Consider the following 18,826-nt stretch of genomic DNA (forward strand, 5'->3'; position numbering starts at 1 on the left):
TGTATTAAATCTTTCTTCTCTCCCATGAAATCCTACTACACACTGTCAGAGGGAAGGACAACCCTGCTTATTCACCAAGAAACCACAGGACCTTTTGCTTGCTCCTTGTCTTGCAGGCCGGAAGGGCAGGTGGTTAAAGCCCTGCTCTCATTGCGTGGTATGCGTGTGTGGGCCTCAACAAGAAGGTTAACTTTCTGACTGGGAAAATGAGTGGTTGATGCTCCACAAACAGGGAGCCCAAGCATGGAAGAAAGGTAAAGGACAGCCTCTGTTGTGGGTTGCTTGAGGCAAAGGACTTAAAGTCTTGATTTTCCAGAGTAGTGTCTATTACGTAAGCAAACCCTCATTAATTTTCGTTGTAACTTCCACCCCTCAAGAGTTCTGCAAATCGGTCCAATAAGATAACGCAGCTTAGGACACTGCAGCAGAGCAAGCTGGCCTTGGTCCTGAAGGGAGGATGCTGATGGAAGCAGGGTGCCCTGAAACACCTTTTCCTTTGAACAACCTAACCTATACTTCTGAACTGTCCCGATTAAATTTTTGCAGGGAAAATCCCAGCCTAGCACAAAAACCCTGTTTTAACTCTAAATACGAGTGCTTGGCAAGTTCAAAGCTGCTGCTAACAGTCCACCAAGAGCGCCTACAGAGAAGTGTTTCCGTTGTTCCTATCCCTGCAGAGTAAGAACTGTTTTTACAGTTACATTTCCCAAAAATCATCTCAGAGAGACAGGGTCCCGTGGAAGTCTCCCCTTCTTGTTTCTCAGCTGGGTGGAGATTTAACGGTGCAGCCCACACACTCATAGGCACCAGGCTGCTGATGACAAGTGATGCCCCAGATGACAAGTCATGCCCCAGCTGTGCAGCAGCACTCTGGCTTCCTTCTCTCTTTTCCAGATTTAGAGAAGGGTTTGCATTGTGCCTCCCAGCCTCTTCCCCTCCCAGGGGCACCACAAGCTGCGCCCATCACGAGAGGTGCTACAGGCCTGCGCTTGTAGATGCTTTGGGAAGAATCAATCCCCATCCCCATCCAGGTTTGGGTGTGTGCTGGTACCTCCTCACTTCAGGGCTCCACTGCACTGAGCATTTCGTGCCCATTTCTAGGAAAAGACAACCCATGTCATCACAGATTTTAACCTGATAAGCAAAATATATACTAGAGGGGGTGAAAGTATTATCAGCACTTTAGGGAGAGGTAAGAAAGGCACAACAAGATGATATGATTTCCATAGGGTCACTGGAAGCCCAGGAAAGATGAGATGAAAATTAATCATAGGACTCGGGGCAAGGCCTTAAGCAAACATCCTCACTGGGGACAGTAAAAGGAACGATACGAATGCTCAGGAAATAAACCCCAGAAGCACCACATCTGGATTTTCTCAATACTTTTTTCCTCTTTTGAAGAAAATCTGGTAACACAGTCAGAATGTGCCAGAATTGGACAAAGAAAGCTTCCAAATGCTGCAAAGATCACAGAATCATCTAGGTTGGAAGAGACCTCCAAGATTGTCTACTCCAACCTCTGGCCTAACACTAACAAGTCCTCCACTAAACCATATCACTAAGGGCACAGCAGTATTAGCAGGCTGCCCAGCAGGGCGAGCACTCTCCTTTGGCCCCCTTGGGGTTCCCGGAGCTTTGGCAAGGTGAGAAGCAGAAACCCATTTCTACTTCAGTTCTTTTGAAATAGGTTTATATATTGAATGGACTTCCCTGCATAAATTTGGCAAATCCCACCTTTCATCTCATTTGAGATGAAAGAACCCAATGACTTTTTTTTTTTTTTTCCCTTGGAGATGCAACACTGAACCGTGTGAAGGCCCCTTAGCATCTCAGCTCCCAGTGCCTGCTGGCACAGCCTTCACATACAATGCAGACGACACATTTGCTTTTGGACAAACAACACAAAGGCTCAGACACAGAGTGGGGATGGAGAATCTGCCTCTCGATACGGCCATGCAGCTGCAGTGGTCATTTGCTGTCACAGGCCAACAACCTAGCTGCCCGTCCCTCTGGCAAACTGCCAAAGCAGTAGAAACAATTTGGAAGTAACACATCCTCTCCTTGCAAAGTAAACAATTCACAGAAGAGCCACTAAAAGGAAGTCCCCGGGGTATGACTCACTCCTAATACAGGGTTACAATATGCTTTGTTACAGTAGAGCATAAGAGGGGAGAGCTGGGTGCCGCTTTATCCTGTGATCTCAAGATAACTTCTTGCTGCTGCAGACAGAATTTTCCCAAGCTCCACCCTTACAAGCACCCCCACCCTCATCCTTGTGACTGGAAGGCTTTGGGACATCTCAAGCACTTCAAACATTGCCAGCTTTAAATGAGGTCTGGCTGGCTGATGCCCTCTCCTCCATGGCCAGTTCCTACTGCTCCTTTCCCTCCCTCATCCTAACTCCCCTGTGATGCTGAAAGCTCGCTGCTGTGCCACAAAGCTTTCATCATGAGCCTTGCTGGTGGCTTTTCCACAGCACCAGATACCAGAAACACAGGTGAAGTTTTACTGAAACTATGATAGGATTGTCACCTAGCTGTGGCATGCCCAAACAGTGTTTTGGAGCATGTTACGAGGCTTAAAATGGGAAACACTGTGGCTATTTCAGATGCATGGAAGATGCATCATATGACATGGTGGTGGGAAGACAACAAGCAGATTCCAGTTTGGGGCATTTCTGTGCTCATCTCAGCAAGCCCATGTACTTATGAAGGTCTTGTTTCATGTTTCTGACTGGCATTTCTTGAATTCCTTTAAACGTGAGTCAGAAATGTGCAGCTGGAGCTGAACATTAGGGGAAAAAAAAAATCAAATTCCCGATCTAAAGCCAATCCCTGAACTTGTGGCTCGAAGCTAGGAGGATTAGTAACAATGACTTTAGATATCCATCAAGTTAAAATCTTAAAAATGTTACCAGATCAAGTTAATTCTATGTGCAGTTCTTCTCCCAAAGTACTAATGCAAACTTTAAATGCAAAATCTCTCTCCAACATGAGGAAATTGGTGTCCAGAGGAAAGAGAGAGGCCTTCCTTGACATTTTTTTGCAGGCAGCAAGCCCACATTTGTGGTAAGTGAAGCAGAGCAGGAATAGGCACTCTCTGATGTGACGGGAAACACTGAATTTTGAGGGAGATCAAACACTCCAAACTGTAAGTAAAGAGAGGGCCTTTGAATGCCCAAGGAAGCAAATCATGTTCCAGTGAATCCTGCTGTGCCTCCGCATCCTCCTGCTTAAAATGTTAGGCAGCTTTCCTGGAATACTTAAGTCTCTGATCTGAGAAAGCGCCTGAGTGGCGCTGAGTGGGTGCACAGCAGCTCATTGATCTCTCCCTTTCTGCAGGCCTATAACGCAACTCCTCTTTGCAGCTTTTCTTCCCTCCTTCAACAGCCAGCCCAAGGTCTAAGCAGAAGCACAGCTTACTGCATGCAGTGCACAAGCTGCGTGTTTCAAGCATCTTCCTGAAAAGCAGAGATGTTTATTTAGGCATGCGTTTAAGTACTTTTTTGAAAATAGGCTATGAGACAACTAGCGGGGATGGAAACTGGGAGTGAATCTGTAACAAGTCTCGTTTGGCACAAGAAAAACCTAGAAAATCGCTCACTACACAATGGAGAATGAGAGATGGCTGAATGCTTTCCACTAGGGGCATGGTCAAAGCTTTGGAGTAGGCAACTGCAGCTTGGATCTTTCTTTCAAACCCTGTTTTTCAGAAGGGATTGGTACTCGGAGCTGACTTCCCACGTGTTGCCAACAATCTGTACTAAAAACTAATCCAGCCACATACTTTATTGTAAACTGTTATTGGTGGATTTTTGTTTGTTTTGGCATGGGATTTCCTTTGGCTATTCAAGCAAAATGGTATGGTAGATCAAAGTAACCATCTGCAAACTCTAGGTCAGAATTACCTCTCAGGACAGTACAGGACAAACATTTAAGACTTATGTGCAGAATCCCATAGCACTGGGAGCAGGAAGCTGTCCATCTATTGTAAAACACAACACTCAGTGACGCCTGCATTACAGTCTGAAGACAGATGACTTAACAGCAATGACCACAATGATTTCAGTAGCAATTCCTTCTGTTGCCACACCTGCAATAAAAACCCTGCGAGGAATTGTCATCCTGCCCCACTGGAGAAGCTTTGAGCTGCTGGAGGTTTCAAATGATTCTCAGTCACCCTGCTCCGACCCTACGTCTCACAGTCAGACCTATATTCTCCCATACTTACACTCCCAGGTGTCTTATTTACCTCTCTGAGAGTAAGGAGGGAAGTAAGCATGTGTGAACCACAGAGCCAACACCAACACACGCCAAAGAGTGGATGGAAGAAGCAGGGAAGTAATTAATCTAGGGAGCACCACATACTCATGCCAGCTCAAAGCTCTGTGGTATTTTTTTTTTTGTGGTATTTTTTAAGTGAATGAACACAAAGTGGCTGAAGAACATTAGTATTTACACAGCAGGAATCAACGAAATCAGATGCTTCTGATTCCCAATTTTATAGCTTGCTTATTTCCCCATCCACAAGGCTTCACAGTGAAAAAAAAAATAATAATAAAAAAAAAATAAAAAAGACATTAGGATTTTTGCATATTAAACATTTCAACAAACACAATAATAGAACAAAGCTATTGCAGACTACCTTATAAAGTCACTTATCAGAATAAGTGAAACAATTTGTTTTCATTGATCAAAATATATAAGAATTTTACTGAGGAATTATTTTCCTGGCTGTCAACATGCTTACGTACATGTTTTTTTATATAGCATTTTTATTTATGTGATGAAGATGATTGCACGAAAGCCATTGCAGTAAAAACACAAGCTCAGTTATTTTCTGATACTATTTAGGAGGGGAAATATAAACTATTTATTTTTACCTGTTTATAGTAACTCCTCCATAAGTGGGGGAAACTGCTGAGGATATTAAACCAAGACAACAAGATGACCTGCTTAATCATCTGTCCTTTTAATATGCGGGGGCTGAGGACACCACTCTGCCCTTAGCAATGATCATCCCAAACTTCGTCTTGACGTTTGATTTGGATAATTTTACTGTGAGCAGGGATTTAAGCATGCCTCTCAGGGCAAAGGCTACACAAAATTGTTTATTAATATGTGACTGCTAATTAGATAAGCAAAGGAGTGCAATAAAAATACAGTCCAGATTACTTCAATGTTTTTTCCTGGGATCCTGTGGGAAACCTACAGCCATTTTGGCACAGAACAACGCAGCTGTCATAGCCCCACCCAGAGGAACTAAGACCGATGCTTTTAGCATAACATCATGGAGACCCAGCAAACGTTTTATCAAGGAGTGCTCAGAAAACTCTTATTCCACGAGTGGAGTTTACCTTATCTCTGCCTTCTGGGTGAGCAGGTAGCTGAAGTCTCACTCAGGTAGGTCTACCAGCTCACTTTTTAGATAGCCCTGGTGGGACAGACCCTGATGTGCCTGCAGGGAGCTTGTTTTGTGGGCAGCCTGTCCCTTACACAGCGTGCCCGATGCCAACTCGTTATCCCACCACTTGCTGTTTATTAATGCGATTTTAGTGAAAGGGCACGTGGTACCTGGTCTGCACAACCATGAACTCCCTATCCCAAATTCACACTTAGTACTGAAAAAAGAGAATTCACTATCACAGCTTGCATGGAAACCAAGTGCAAAGTGGTTAAGTGACTGGCACAAAGTCAGATGAGTCTCAAACAGATCTGGGATTACAGTACCAGTCTTGATTCCTGAACAAGGACTTTAAGAACATGATCATAATTTTTCACCATTTATCCACCTTGGACTCAAAGACCTGGACAACTAACTTTCATCTCACTTGGTGGGAGATGGAGGAAAATCTGGGGTCACGCAAAGAACTTGGATGCCCACTTTTCAGTAGCGGACAGGAACACACAGAAGATGTGATCCCTGCAGAACCCTGCTGCAGAGCTTGTAGGGTGTCCGGCTTAGCATCAGATCCCTCTCTGATAAGCACTAAGCAACATAGGACACGTCTTCCATGAAGTGTGACATTCAGGCCACTCACTGTGGCATTCTGAAAGTGTAGAGTTGAAATTTGTATCTGTTCTGAGAAGACCCAAATTGCCTGTGATAAGGGCATTCAGATGATTTGTCCCTTCACAGGAGTGCTTGGGACGCCTTTTCATCTTCATGTTGTAATTTTATCAGTTTATGAATGCTCTGCTGGGGCTGTGTGTTTGGAATAAGGAGTAAGAGCTTCCCAGATTTTCCTCCTACTTAAGCATGTGTTTGGGTCTGCTTTCTGTTGGGAAAAATATTATGAGCAAAGCACACAAACTGCGGATTCAGTAAGTCTACCTCACATTTTTTCCCTGGAAAGTTATTTAAAGACGACAATCATTTATTCTAAATGCCTGTGGCTGCTCAGCATTGGCAACAGACGCACAGAGATCAGGAAAAATACTGAACTGGAGACATACCTTGATGGGGATTTCCTGCCCACCTTTTGCCATGGACTACAGCCATGGGTGTAGTCCATGGCACGTACCCTTCCCAGAGTAGAGTCTCTTCACTTCTTCAGTTTCTTCTCTTAAAATCCCCAAACTACCAACTGGATGAAGCCTACTGGAGAAGCTGGCACCAAGGAGGTGAGCACTTCCCTGCCTGGGACTGCCAGGGAGCAATGCAGAGCAGTCCTTCCCAAGAACGATCCCAAGTACAGTTTGAGGCACCTCCATTTCAGAGGTGCACAAGACTGCACTCCAGAACATGGCACAGCAAAACTTTCAGGGGTACTCTTTGGGGTTTTGACACCTTATTTCTATTTATTTAATGTTTCACGACCTGAGTCTGTTTTGCCTCTTTTCCTTCACCATTAGCAGAAGGGCACAAAGAAAACTTTTTAAATGACAGTATCTTCATGTCACTAGGCCAAGTGACAAAAGTTAGGACATATCAGAATATAACAAATTTGCAAATGCTGATTATTATTCAAGCTATTTTTGCGTACGCTAAGACATGACATGGCACATTCTCACAGCTCATTTTTTCCACACAAATATATCCATCAGGGGTTGATCTGATTCTTTAAAAGGAAGACCTCTTCTGTCTGAGCTCTGATTTTATGATGTATATGTTGGAGAAACTGAGACTTATAAGGGCACAGAAGAGATGACTGCAAGCTGACAGACAGCAGCCTCACAGACAGATGACCTAAGACAATTTGACAACTTTAGTTTTGTCCCTCTTTCTGTAAACAGCACTTTCGTGTGACATTAGGCAAATAACAAGCCAAACCATTTAAAAGTGGCTTCTAATTATATCTTCCTTATTCTTTGACTTGAGATGCTGGACTTTGATCTTTAGAGTTATAAGTATCCAGAGCTGCAGATTACAAGAAAGTCATTTTGCACCCATTCCCTGGCTTACAATACTAAGCACTCTAACAACAACAGTAATATAAATGTAATAGATAACACAGCAAATAGATATTAAGGAGCATTGTTAGCCCTGAAGAAGGCTAGGAGGTTCTGGAGCATGTAGCTAGGGAGTGAAATATGATCAGTGAATAAATGCTTGCCCTGATTTCTACACAGAGGTGACCAAACCAAAGCTGTGGAGGTAGTTCCAATGCAGAGATTCCTGCTTCACTAACGCCAAACCAACCAATCTTTACAGTAATTTAATGATGTAGGTGCAATCTAAGGTATTTAAAGAGATTTTTGCCTTTCTTTGAATGCATGGACATTGGCCATTGCTACTGTTAATCTTCAATTCTTTGGCAGTACAGAATAACTGATGTTAATATTCATTTGATATATTTTACAAGTAGAATTTTTGTGCAGAAAAACCTGCCTACTCAGCATTTATTTAAAAAAAAAAAAGAGAAGAATTGGGTATATTCCAATTGAACTGTGCAAAATTGTGAGTATCTGCAAGGACTTCTCTCTACACACATTTTTCTTTGACCACACACACCAGCCAGGTGCTGTGAGTTACCACAAAGCTGCTAAGGAGCACTGTCTCACCAGCATCCCGCTTTCCTGTGCAACCCTACGTGCCTCCCAGTGTTTCCATCTACTGTGTTCAGACTATGTCAGACTATAGGTCTGCACCATTAGCTGTGTTTAAGGAGGTCTCTATCTAAAACAACAATGCTTGTGCTCTTTACCTCTAAATATGCACATTAATTCACATACAAAGTAAAAATCCAGTCTTAGAGCCCGCCTTCTGCTAAACCCCTAATTTAAAGCAACTAGAAATAAGATGGAAATTTTAAGTCAAAATACTAAAGAAAAACAAACTACAAAAAACACTCTTCTATAAACAATCCAATGCCACACCAAACAATCCCCTACCCCTTTAGTGGTCTCTCTTCAATTTCCAGAAGAGCTGATCCACCATCAGAAGAATGTGGGTGATCATTCCCTGAGAAATCACTCTCAAAATACCTCAGCTACTCCAAAAAAAAAATCAGCTCCTCATAGAAACTCTCTCAAAAAACCTCAGTGGGGCACCAGACCCATGAGCCCTGTGCGTCACGTTTAGATAATGGCTCATGGAGGTTCCTTGTTCAGCATCTCTCTGCCAGCAGTGACCAAACTGGAGAGAAATGGCAGGACAAACACACCTCAGACACCTGCTTTGAAAAAGGGACTCTGAAAGCTAACTAGGATGCATCTCTGACTCTCTCTCTTATCCATGGGCTTCCTCGTCTTTCCTCTTCAACAGGCTTGAGAAGCAGAATGTCCTTTTGGAAAAGTCAATAGTCAAAAAGTCAAATAGTTGATAGTCAACTCTTGCCCAATGTATTATACTTCCAGGGTTGCTGCCCAGTAACTCAGCTTTTAGCTCCAACTGAAGAGCTCAGGGCGGGTCTCTGCTGGCCACTGGCTCTCCACATCCACCCTGGGATCCCTTCCCAGAGGGATGGTCTCATGTCTGTCAACTTTTGGGATCTCAGGCCCCAAGGTGGTTGTCAGAGAAGTTAACCAGCCACTGCAGGCAGCTGGAGTTAGCTTCTTTCAGGACTCTGTTGTGGCAGTACTTGATCTTGGTGATTTGCTACTGCTCTCTTGACCTGTTTGTCCCACACCTTTCTGCTAAGCAGAAGCTCTTACGCACACCAGCTGGGAAAACACGCCTGTTCCTCCCACATAAAATGCAAAGGCACACAATTGGTTTAGCTTTTCTGCTGTGACCTAAGCACCTCTGGGTGCTTTTCTGGTACTGAGCAGCCCCTACCCAAACAGGTAGCAGTTCTCTAGAAGTGCTTAAGAAATGGACAGGACTGCTCCTCAGATTCTTTGATCAGCCTTGTATTTTACAAGTAACTTGCCAGAGTTCAAGAACATGACTCTTCTCCTCAGCCAGCTGCTTACTTTGACTCCTCCTTGGCTGTGCATGGGTGACACACTTTGGCTCAGAGCCTCTCATATTGGGCCCTCATGCCCATTCTTCCTGGAAAGGTCAACTCTGTTACCTCCTCCTTTGTTGTTGTTTTTCCAGCAAGCTTCCTCATTTTTAGGTGGTTTCCCTTTTTGAAGCTGACTGCATTTGTGAATATGGAGGGTTTTTACGTTTGTCTTTCATCACTCCTGCAAGAATGCTGAGTGTGCAGTGTAACTGTTGGTGCAGAACGGCTCTTGGGTTACAGCCTGGGGTCTGTCATGCTGGGAAAAATGAAGGGACTTTACTGCCTCTTGGGGGCTTCCTTGCCAGCTCCTCTAGGGATCTGCCACTAATTGTATCTCAAAATCTCTTCTGTCCATCACGTCTTGATAAGACACTTGCCAGATCTGTGGGTGTGGAGAAAAGGGAGAGGTGGAGGAAGTCTTCCATTACTACAGCATTTCCTGCTCTTGCAGCCTCGGTGACCTCCTGTGGTGTATCACAGTCGGAGTAGTCATCCAGTTGAGGCACTCATTAATACAGACACTGAGCTGTATTTCTCCTATCTGGGTCTGGAATTTTAATCCATGGGATTCCGTCATACTGCTGAAATTCCTGGTTCATTCACCTGGTTAGACTCTAAGTTGACTTCTGCAAGTATTTTAGGGAAATATAACATTCATAATCTTTAATATACATACTTTCACTTCCTAACAGAATATCTTGCTCTCCCTCTTACTTACTGTCATGATTTCAACAGAAATACCATCAAATTTCTTTCATCCATCAGAATTCTGATACATGTAGCATGAGCACAGCTGTCGCAGAAAGAGCTGTACCATTGGTTTTGTTCTCTTTCCAGTGCCTCACTTAAACAGAACTTTGTTGGTCCCATCCATTTTGTTTTTCCTGTTTGACTTGCAATCCTCTGCCCTTTTCTTGGGGTCATAATTTGTGTCTTCATCAGTAGTGGCTGCATCATTTTGAAACTTACGTGCTTTGCTACCTGGGAATTAATTCTCCCTGTTCTTTGGTCGGGAAGGCTTGTGGCTGACGTTTTTCTGGACTTGAAGTGGCAGGAGCCCGTATCACTTGCGGTTTAAACAGAGTCTGTCCTTGTTGCAACAGCTTCCTCTACTCCAAAAATACCCACTCCCTGGTCAAGCAGAATCCTTCTTTGTCAGACTATTTCTTACATCATTTGTCAAAAGTTTTCCTCCTTCCTTCCCTGCACCAGCCCTAGAGCGAGCATTTCAGAGAATACTGCTACAGACAGAAACTTGACCAAAAAATTCACCATTCATTATGACAGGACAGGCTGGGGCTTAATGCTTGTTTTCATTAATTACCAGAGACCACAGTAATTTGAAACAACTGAATAGAGTGTGGAAGTACTTCTCCAACACAATGTGGCTATGAACCACACACACATTGCTGCAGCACTGACCGGAATAACTTTTGGAGCATGACTTCCAGTGACAAGGAGGACTGGACTTTTGACCCCTGCAGGTTCTCATGCTCACTTGGACTGAAAGAGCACAGCTAGGAGCAGTTACTCCTGCAGGGAGGCTTTTTTGCTTGCAGCCCCCTATTTGCATGAACGTTAGCACAGGTATCCTTTCAGTTATCTGCGTTTCATTTATGTCAGAGTTCTATTCTCAGAACAAGGTTTACTGCTTGAGGCACACAGAGGAATTAGCAACTTCAGCAAGATACCCTGTGTGGATCCCCTTTCAGATCCTGTTGAGAAAGGATTTGTTACGTTCCTTCTTTCATTACTCTACAGCTTCTCTGAAACCACACTTGAGAATCAGAGACCACCAAAACTTCACAAATGATCAGCTCCTTTTGCTTATGAAAGTCTATGACCAAAATATGTAACAACATCAAAACAGCATGAGTGACAGTGAGACACTTGAACTGGTCTGAAAGAAAAACATACTGCACTTCAAAATAGAAAGCTTTCTATATTTAAAACTCAGATCTTTAGTTTGTTCAGCATGAACCTGGAAAACATCTCAAATACTTCACACCCTGTAATGTAATGACTAACTTATGATTATAAAACAGCACACGAAAGAGATGGAATAATAATAAAAAAGAACAAAACTGAAGCTTATTGGAAATCACCTTGTACTCTTAAGCCTTTTCAGAGCATTTGTTTGGTTTTATTTTAAAAAGGGTGGTGGCTCTGGCACAATATCAAGTAAACGTGACTAAATTCACTGTTCCATCCTGCTTTCTGATCCCCCAAGTGCACCAAATACAAATTACCAGCGTTAAAGCTTTTAAGTTTGGGGTGTTTATAACTGTAGCAATGCATCATCCTAAAAAGTCGTTTGGGCTAATAACAAAAGTATCATCAAGAGGACCTGGCAGATGCTGATGATAAAGCAATGGCTTTATCCATCCCTACTGCTGAGATACCCATAAATTCCTAAGAGCTGATTTCTGAATCTGTGAGATGTGCATCTCAGGACAAGGTTATTGCATCTGTGTGTGTGGCTTGAAGCTTTCTTTCCAGTACTGCTAGCCACATACACAGAGTACTTGATTAGGGACCAGCAGCAAGATCATACAAAGAATCCTCTTTTTGGCTGGTATGACCACTGTTTTTGAGACAGATTTCGACCTAAAAATCCCAGTACTTTCAATGTGTAGGACCAAGTCCTCACAGGACAGCCTCAGCAGAGCTGTGCTAACTTACACAGGTTGACATCAGCTTCATTTTGAAAGCTGTTAGATGAACATAGGGAAATGTCCTCCCCTGCAGCTGAAGCTTGCTGAGAGATAAACTGGTCATGTCTGCATGTGGTTGTGGACACTTATATTTGTGCCTCAGCTCCAGCCCAGCACAATCTCTACCTTTCCTTACAAGGCATGGTGCAGTGTATTGGCCAGCTGGAGACCTGCACGGAGTAAACGTGACACTCGTGTAGGCATGCCCTCAGTGACTTACCCAGCAGATCTGATGCATCTGGGAGCCAGATGCATTTCTTTTTCATCCCAGTGCTACCTTCTCCAAGCTCTCTTATGCCTGTCTGTTGCTGGAGTCCTCCCCAGTCCTCCCCAGAGCTTGCTTTTCTAGCTGGGAATACCTGATGCTGAGCAGAAACCAGTAAGCATTTCTGCACGTGCTTCAGGGTACCCTAGGATAGGAGTGCAAGACGCTGGGAAGGAGAGCAGCAGGAAGAACAGACAGCAGACTTGGGCATATCTTCAGGACAGGTACAGGGAAGAGGCTTTTCTCTGCTTAGTACACCAGACTTTAGAATTAAGAGTTAAAAAAGTACCTGTCTTTCCAAGTGCTTAGTTTTCTTTCAGAGGTGCAGAATACTACATAAAAGACCCCAGAAACACGTGCATAGCTCAAGCCTGTAACAGCTGCAAGCATTTTTGTTTTCTTTTCCCACAGAAGTCTAAGCTTAATGCTTTCTTGACAGAGGCGCTACAGCAAGCCTTGGAGAATCTTGGTTCTATTCCCAGCATTGCCTTTGCTCTCCTGTGGTTTAGGGCACAACACAATGTCTCTGTACATCTCTGGGCTGAATACTCAAGCTGTGTTATACTTTACATGGTCATAAAAATGTGCACAAATTCTTAGTCAGAAAAGCAGCATTTTCCCCACGTGTGTCTGAGCAATAAGATGATTTAAATTTCATTGTCGCCATTTTTGTTTCTATGAGACACTTCAAAGTATGGAAAGGTTGTGTCCAATGGGAATGGGACAAAACTGATTATCTCATTCCCTTTCTTAAGTAAAGTTTTAGCGACATTGATAAAAAGCCTAGAGAAGGTTGGAAGTTTGTCTGTTCATGCCTGTCTGTATTATTGCACAACAGTCAGTCCTGCGCAATTTGTTATGATTATTTTTAATCCCTGTGCCAACAATTCCATATATTGCAATAAGACAGTTAGTCACACTGAAAGGCACAAAAAAAAAGCATTTTTGTAAACACGTACAATAAACCACGAGGACAATAATTCAAACCCACTCTTAATCATCTGCTTAAGACAGCACGACTGGGGCTCCCTTCTTGAAATGCTGCTTTTCTTGAAATCTATTTACCAGGTTAGCAAGTTCTGCATCTGGGAAAGTACATTGAGTACAAACTGAAAACCTTCAGGATAGTGACAAAGTTTTTCAGAGTGTGTAAGCTAATTTATTTTCTATTCCTAGGTGAAATAAATATTTGCAAAATGTAGTAACGTACAAAACATTTCAGCATTGCCTCAGATGTCCTCTTTCTCAGGAAAAAAACAAAGTGGAAAACAAGAAACACTCTCAAACGGAGACTGCATTTGATGAAGCCAGTGTTTCCCCTGCAGTTGCATTACTCCTTTAACAGACAGAAGTCCTACTCTTCTACCATTTCCAGAAGGTGAATGTTGAAGAAACAGCAACAATTCCTATTATTAGCTTCCAAAAGGGTAGCCTCATACTTCGTGTTATTAAATTTCATTCTAGGTAACCAACCTCAGTTCCCAACCATGTAACAGATGCTTAGAAGCAAAACAAAAATGTTTTCTATTTGCTTGACAATAAAAGCAATTCTTTAGGCAAAACTCCCTGTTGGTGGAGGGAAGAAGGCTATGCTGCATACCACAGTCACTGACAGTCTCAGAGGGAAAAAGTTCCTTCCTCTTCAGAAATCTGGCCATGTGCTTGGCCAGTAGTGCATCAGAGCAACTGATGCCAGCAAAAGAGCCAGCACACCTTGTGTGCTCTCTTGACTCCTGTTGTCACCTGTATCTGACATGTCAGAGCAAGGCGAAAACCACAAATGCAGAGTTCAGTTTGCACCAGATAGAAAAACTTCCTGATCTTGGTAGATGACAAGGAGAATCCCAGAGCAGTGGCAGAACATTAATATTAGATCAACGGCTGTTAAATGCTCTCCATCAGTTCCTTACTATACCCAATGCTACAGGTCGGGCACCAAGGACCTGTACTATTAAGATTTCTACCCTTTATTCTAAGATTATTCTTGGATGATCTCCTCCTCAAATTCCATATAGAAGCAGTCCCACAAGCCACACAAAGCTGTTCAGAATGGTTACAAAGTTTTCAGCACTTTTCAGCTTTACCTAATCATAATTAATTTGTCTTGGACTCTGTTATACTCGAGTAGTCTCCCACTACACATATTCAGTAAGAAATACAGCTTATGATTCATATTAGGCAAATACACTAACTGCTAGTTTAAACAAACTACTCTTTTTTGACAGGAATCAATTCACGAAGGCTGACCTCAACAGTCTGAGGAGTCCCTTTGCCCTTTTCTAGTTTATGTTTGTTTTAAATGGCAGGGATCAAAACTGTACCCAATACGTTAAATGGGGTTTTAAAAGTGGCTTCTATAACTGCACTAATGTTTGTCTCTGCTAGGAATTTAAGGTCTGATGCAATGCAGCCCACAGTCTTTTAAAGCTCTCTTACAGCTGAATCACATTTACACTGACAAAGCATCCTTCTATGTCTTCCTCCGCCCTCTCTAAGGAACAATTTACAAGGGTATTGCAACAGTTTTTTCTCCCTTTCTCCTAAAAATCAGCTTTGCACTTCATCACTTCATGCTACTGCTTTTCAATCCTCAGTTCAAAAGATCTTCTTTTTTTTTTTTTTTCCTGTAAGAGAAATCAACCTTCCACAGTTATATGAATCCCAGCTTTGTGCTGCCTTCAAAAGACACATCCAAATATCTACATAATCAAGAAAAATATTAAACAGGGTCAGTCCTAGCTCTGACACCATTTGTCATCCAAAAATACTCCTCTCTTTAGCTTAGTCCACCTTTATCTTGTAATTTCCATTATCATTTCCACCACGAAGGAATAGATTCTTATGGGGTTATGGATCTGTGTTTTACTTTATTTTTGATTATTACACTTCCTAAGAAATAAGTTATCATTAACAAAATGTACTAAATTACCTCTGAAAAGACATACTTGGTGAGAGAAAAACAGAAAAAAAAATCTTTATCCCCTTTTCACTGCCTTCTAATCCTCAGCTATCCTTCCTCTTGCATTTTAAGACTTTTCAGCAGAAAGCTACGAAGTATGTAAATTTCTGGATTTTTTTTTCCGCCCGGTTCTGAAGGTGGGTATTGTATCTACTACCTCTCTGTCCCCAGATTTGAAGAAAAATCATTTCAAAGCAATCTGCAATTTCACATGCCAATTCAGTAATCAAAGAAAAAGATTACTTAAGGGCCATAACATTTTCATACTGAGAAGCTTCCATTCCAGATGTTGACTTTCCCTTACCATAGTTGTATTTTTTATACAGACTACAACATTAACTTCATACACCATCCTTACTGAAAGCTGAGAACAAGCCTTCATTATTTGGGTCATACGTCAACCTACACAACCTCTTTCATGTACAGCATTTCCACTTCCTCTAGAACTGTTCTCCTTCTGTTTATGAGGAAGGCAAAATTTTCCTTCCACGACCTGTTTTTTTTCCATGTTTCATTTCAACTTTTCATCTGTGACTAGGTCCAGATACGGGATGTTTGAATATTCATGCCACCTTTCTATTCCACGTGGTTTCTAGATTTACCCTTGCTTGGATTTGAGGCACAGTGGTGTGACTGCTAGCCACTAGCTGATTATCCCTGGTAGCACTCCTTGAACCTGGAGGAGATAGCTGGATGGATGGACAGACAGAAAAAAGGGGGGGTAGGCACAGCAGCCCCACCTCCTCTTTTCCTACGCTTGGTATTTGTGACTCAGAAGTCCCAGGAGAAGTCTCAGCTTCCTATTTAGACAGCACCAGGAGGTGCTTGGCTGCTGGCGAGTTTGTGGCAGGACTGGTCTTCCTGGGGACATTTGTTCCCATTCTCCTGGACTTCTGCCCAGATAGAAAGCAGAAGCACATCCCACTTTGCACTGCCAGGCTTCCTTCCTTATTACACAAGAATAGGAAAACCTTCTCTGGAAAGCAGATATTGGAGAACCACAGATGCAGGATAAGCCACCCACACAGAGTTTTACCACCAAACAGAAAAATGCACCCAGCCTTCAGCTTCACCACACTGACATCCACAGCTTTCTACCATCGCTTCTCTCACCACGCTCTGCATGAGGTGGAACAAAAACCCAGAATGACAATAGACAGGGATGTAGGAAACTCTATCAAAGGAGCTCTGCAGATGGCCTTTGGAACAACATTAAACCTTGACATTTACAAAAAATGTCAGCTTCAAGTGAGAGTACAGTGGTGTTCCACAGGAAAACTTGTGGGACAAGGATAGCAAAAACTTTGATAGCCACTGGCCTAGTAAAACAGAATGGAACTGGGAAGATTTGCAGTCACTTCCTTACTGGTTGCCGGGCCCTTTGGTGACCACGTGAAGTCAGTTGTTTCAAAAGCCAGCAAGTTTCTGAATGCAATAAATGGTCCAACTGCTGCTTCTTCATTCAAAACTTGGAGACCCAACAAACCTCAGTTAACTGAAGCATAGTCTGTGGGTTTGTGACAAACCCTTATAGGCTCTGCTTTTTGTAACTAGCCATGCCTCAGGCTGGGAAAGCTTTTGTCACACCTGATGTTTCAAAACCCCCCAGCCAAGCAGTTATGGAGCAAACAGACAATTATACTGAAGTATCAAAATTCATTCAGATCCATTTTCTAAAAACAATACCAGAAGCCAAAGATAAAGGTACCAAAACTTGGGCAGCATTACATTAACTGCAAAGAACAAACCAAGACAATTTTTTTTAAGACTTATGCACAGATTCCGGCACAGATTCTTCGTATTTGCCACCATCCACTTCAGTGGAAGCGGAAACCCAGAAGCAAACTGAAAATAGAAACTGAGACACCACCTAGGTAGAAACCTGAAGACCTCTTAAGTAATTATTGCTCCTGGCACAGGAGAAACTGAAACAGATGATTTCTATGTCAGTATAAAATAGGAGAAGCTGCAGAGAGAGTTCTCCTTTGCACACAGACAAGCGTAAGTGGTACCGGAAGGAAATTTTAAGAAAGATCACTAAACAGAAGTAACGCAGCACAACAGTACAGGTAGGCGTGAGACCATGAAAGAGGATGCCCGGCTTTTACGTAAGCATGTTGCAACGCTGTCTGAAATCAGTGTAATTACACCGAGGAAAATGAATAGCTTTTACCTAGTGGTGGAAATCAGATTGGTGCTCTGCAGCCCTTCTCTGCATAACACCTGACTTACCAATTCTCACAATACCTCCACTGCTAAGATTACGCATGCTAAAATGATGGCAGAGTAAAAAGAGCCAGGAGGTTCTTAAAGAAAGAGTGTGGTATGTTAATCACTGCAGAACAGCACTGCTTTCCTTTCTGCCCAGGGAGAGGGTCACCTGGAGGGTGACCTTCACCTCCGCACAAGGGTGTCACACTGCTTGGCCCTGCCTTCGCATCTCCTTTCAGGGCTTTACCTGGGGAAAGCTGCTGCTTTCCCTTAAGCCCCGTTCATCCTTCCCTGTGGCAGAGATTCTGCTTGCTTGAATGCTGCTGCAGTGGCAAGGACAGGGCAAACGGCATTCTTCTCCCAATAAGCTCAGATTTTAGCGCACTTGTAGGCCATCCCCAAGCCTCCCAAAAAAGAAGGAAGGATCCATAACAGTGGAAGAAAGGCTCAACATGAGCCAGCAGTGGCCACTTGCAGCCCAGAAGGCCAGCTGCATCCTGGGCTGCATCAACAGAGGTGTGACCAGCAGGGTGAAGGGGGTGATCATCCCCCTCTGCTCTGCCCTTGTGAGGGAAGAGTACTGCAAGAAGTACTACTACTACAAGGAGAATGTTGATCTGCTAGAGTGGGTCTCAGAGGAGGGCTACAAAGATGATCAGAAGGCTGGAGCACCTCTCCTGTGAAGAAACGTTGAGAGAGCTGGGGATGTTGAAGACATGAGAGCCTGGCCAAGAGAATGCTCTAGGGAGAGCTCCTTTTGACCTTTCAGTACTTCAAGAGATCTTACATAGAGATCTCTTAGAGTCCTCTTAGAGTACTCTGTAGGAGGACTCTTTACTCGGGTAGATAATGTTAGGACAAAGGGACATGGCCTAAACTAGAAGAGGATAGATTTAGATTAGACTTCAGGAGGAAATTTTTCACTATAAGGGTGAAGCTGTTGACTTCTGTCCCTGGAAGTGTTCAAGGCCAGGATGGATGGAGCCTTGGCCAGCCTGATCTAGTGGGTGACGTCCCTGTCTATGGCAGGGGGGTGGAGTAAGATGACCTTTGAGGTCCCTTCCAACCCGAGCCATTTTATGATTCTTGGATAATGAATTGCATGATGCAAACAAAGCGATGACATTATAAAGACCAAGGACATAGATATACTGTCAGCAGCAGGTTTATTATTAAAATAGACAAATTAAAAAAGGCAACCAGAACAACTAATGAAGAGAAGGACTTAGAGCTCAAGTAAAGTTTACACAGGAAAAGGGGTGAGTAATACAGACAAAACAATAAAT

General features: G+C 43.1%; 1 protein-coding gene across 6 annotated transcripts in view; it reads right to left on the reverse strand.

Annotated features, from left to right (window-relative positions):
- Window positions 1–18,826, reverse strand: part of LOC311440345 (uncharacterized protein) — a 124,067-nt gene that overhangs the window by 50,988 nt on the left and 54,253 nt on the right. For 2 of the 6 annotated variants that reach the window (XR_014695349.1, XR_014695350.1), the window contains one exon: window positions 3,069–3,460. The exons of the other annotated variants lie outside the window; for them this stretch is intronic. The gene's annotated coding sequence lies outside the window, so the exon portion shown is untranslated. Of the gene's footprint in view, window positions 1–3,068; window positions 3,461–18,826 lie in introns of those variants that run through there. 6 annotated transcript variants of the gene reach the window in all.

Source organism: Aythya ferina (genome assembly GCF_964211825.1).
Source record: "Aythya ferina genome assembly, chromosome: 8".
Classification (NCBI taxonomy): Eukaryota; Metazoa; Chordata; class Aves; order Anseriformes; family Anatidae; genus Aythya; species Aythya ferina.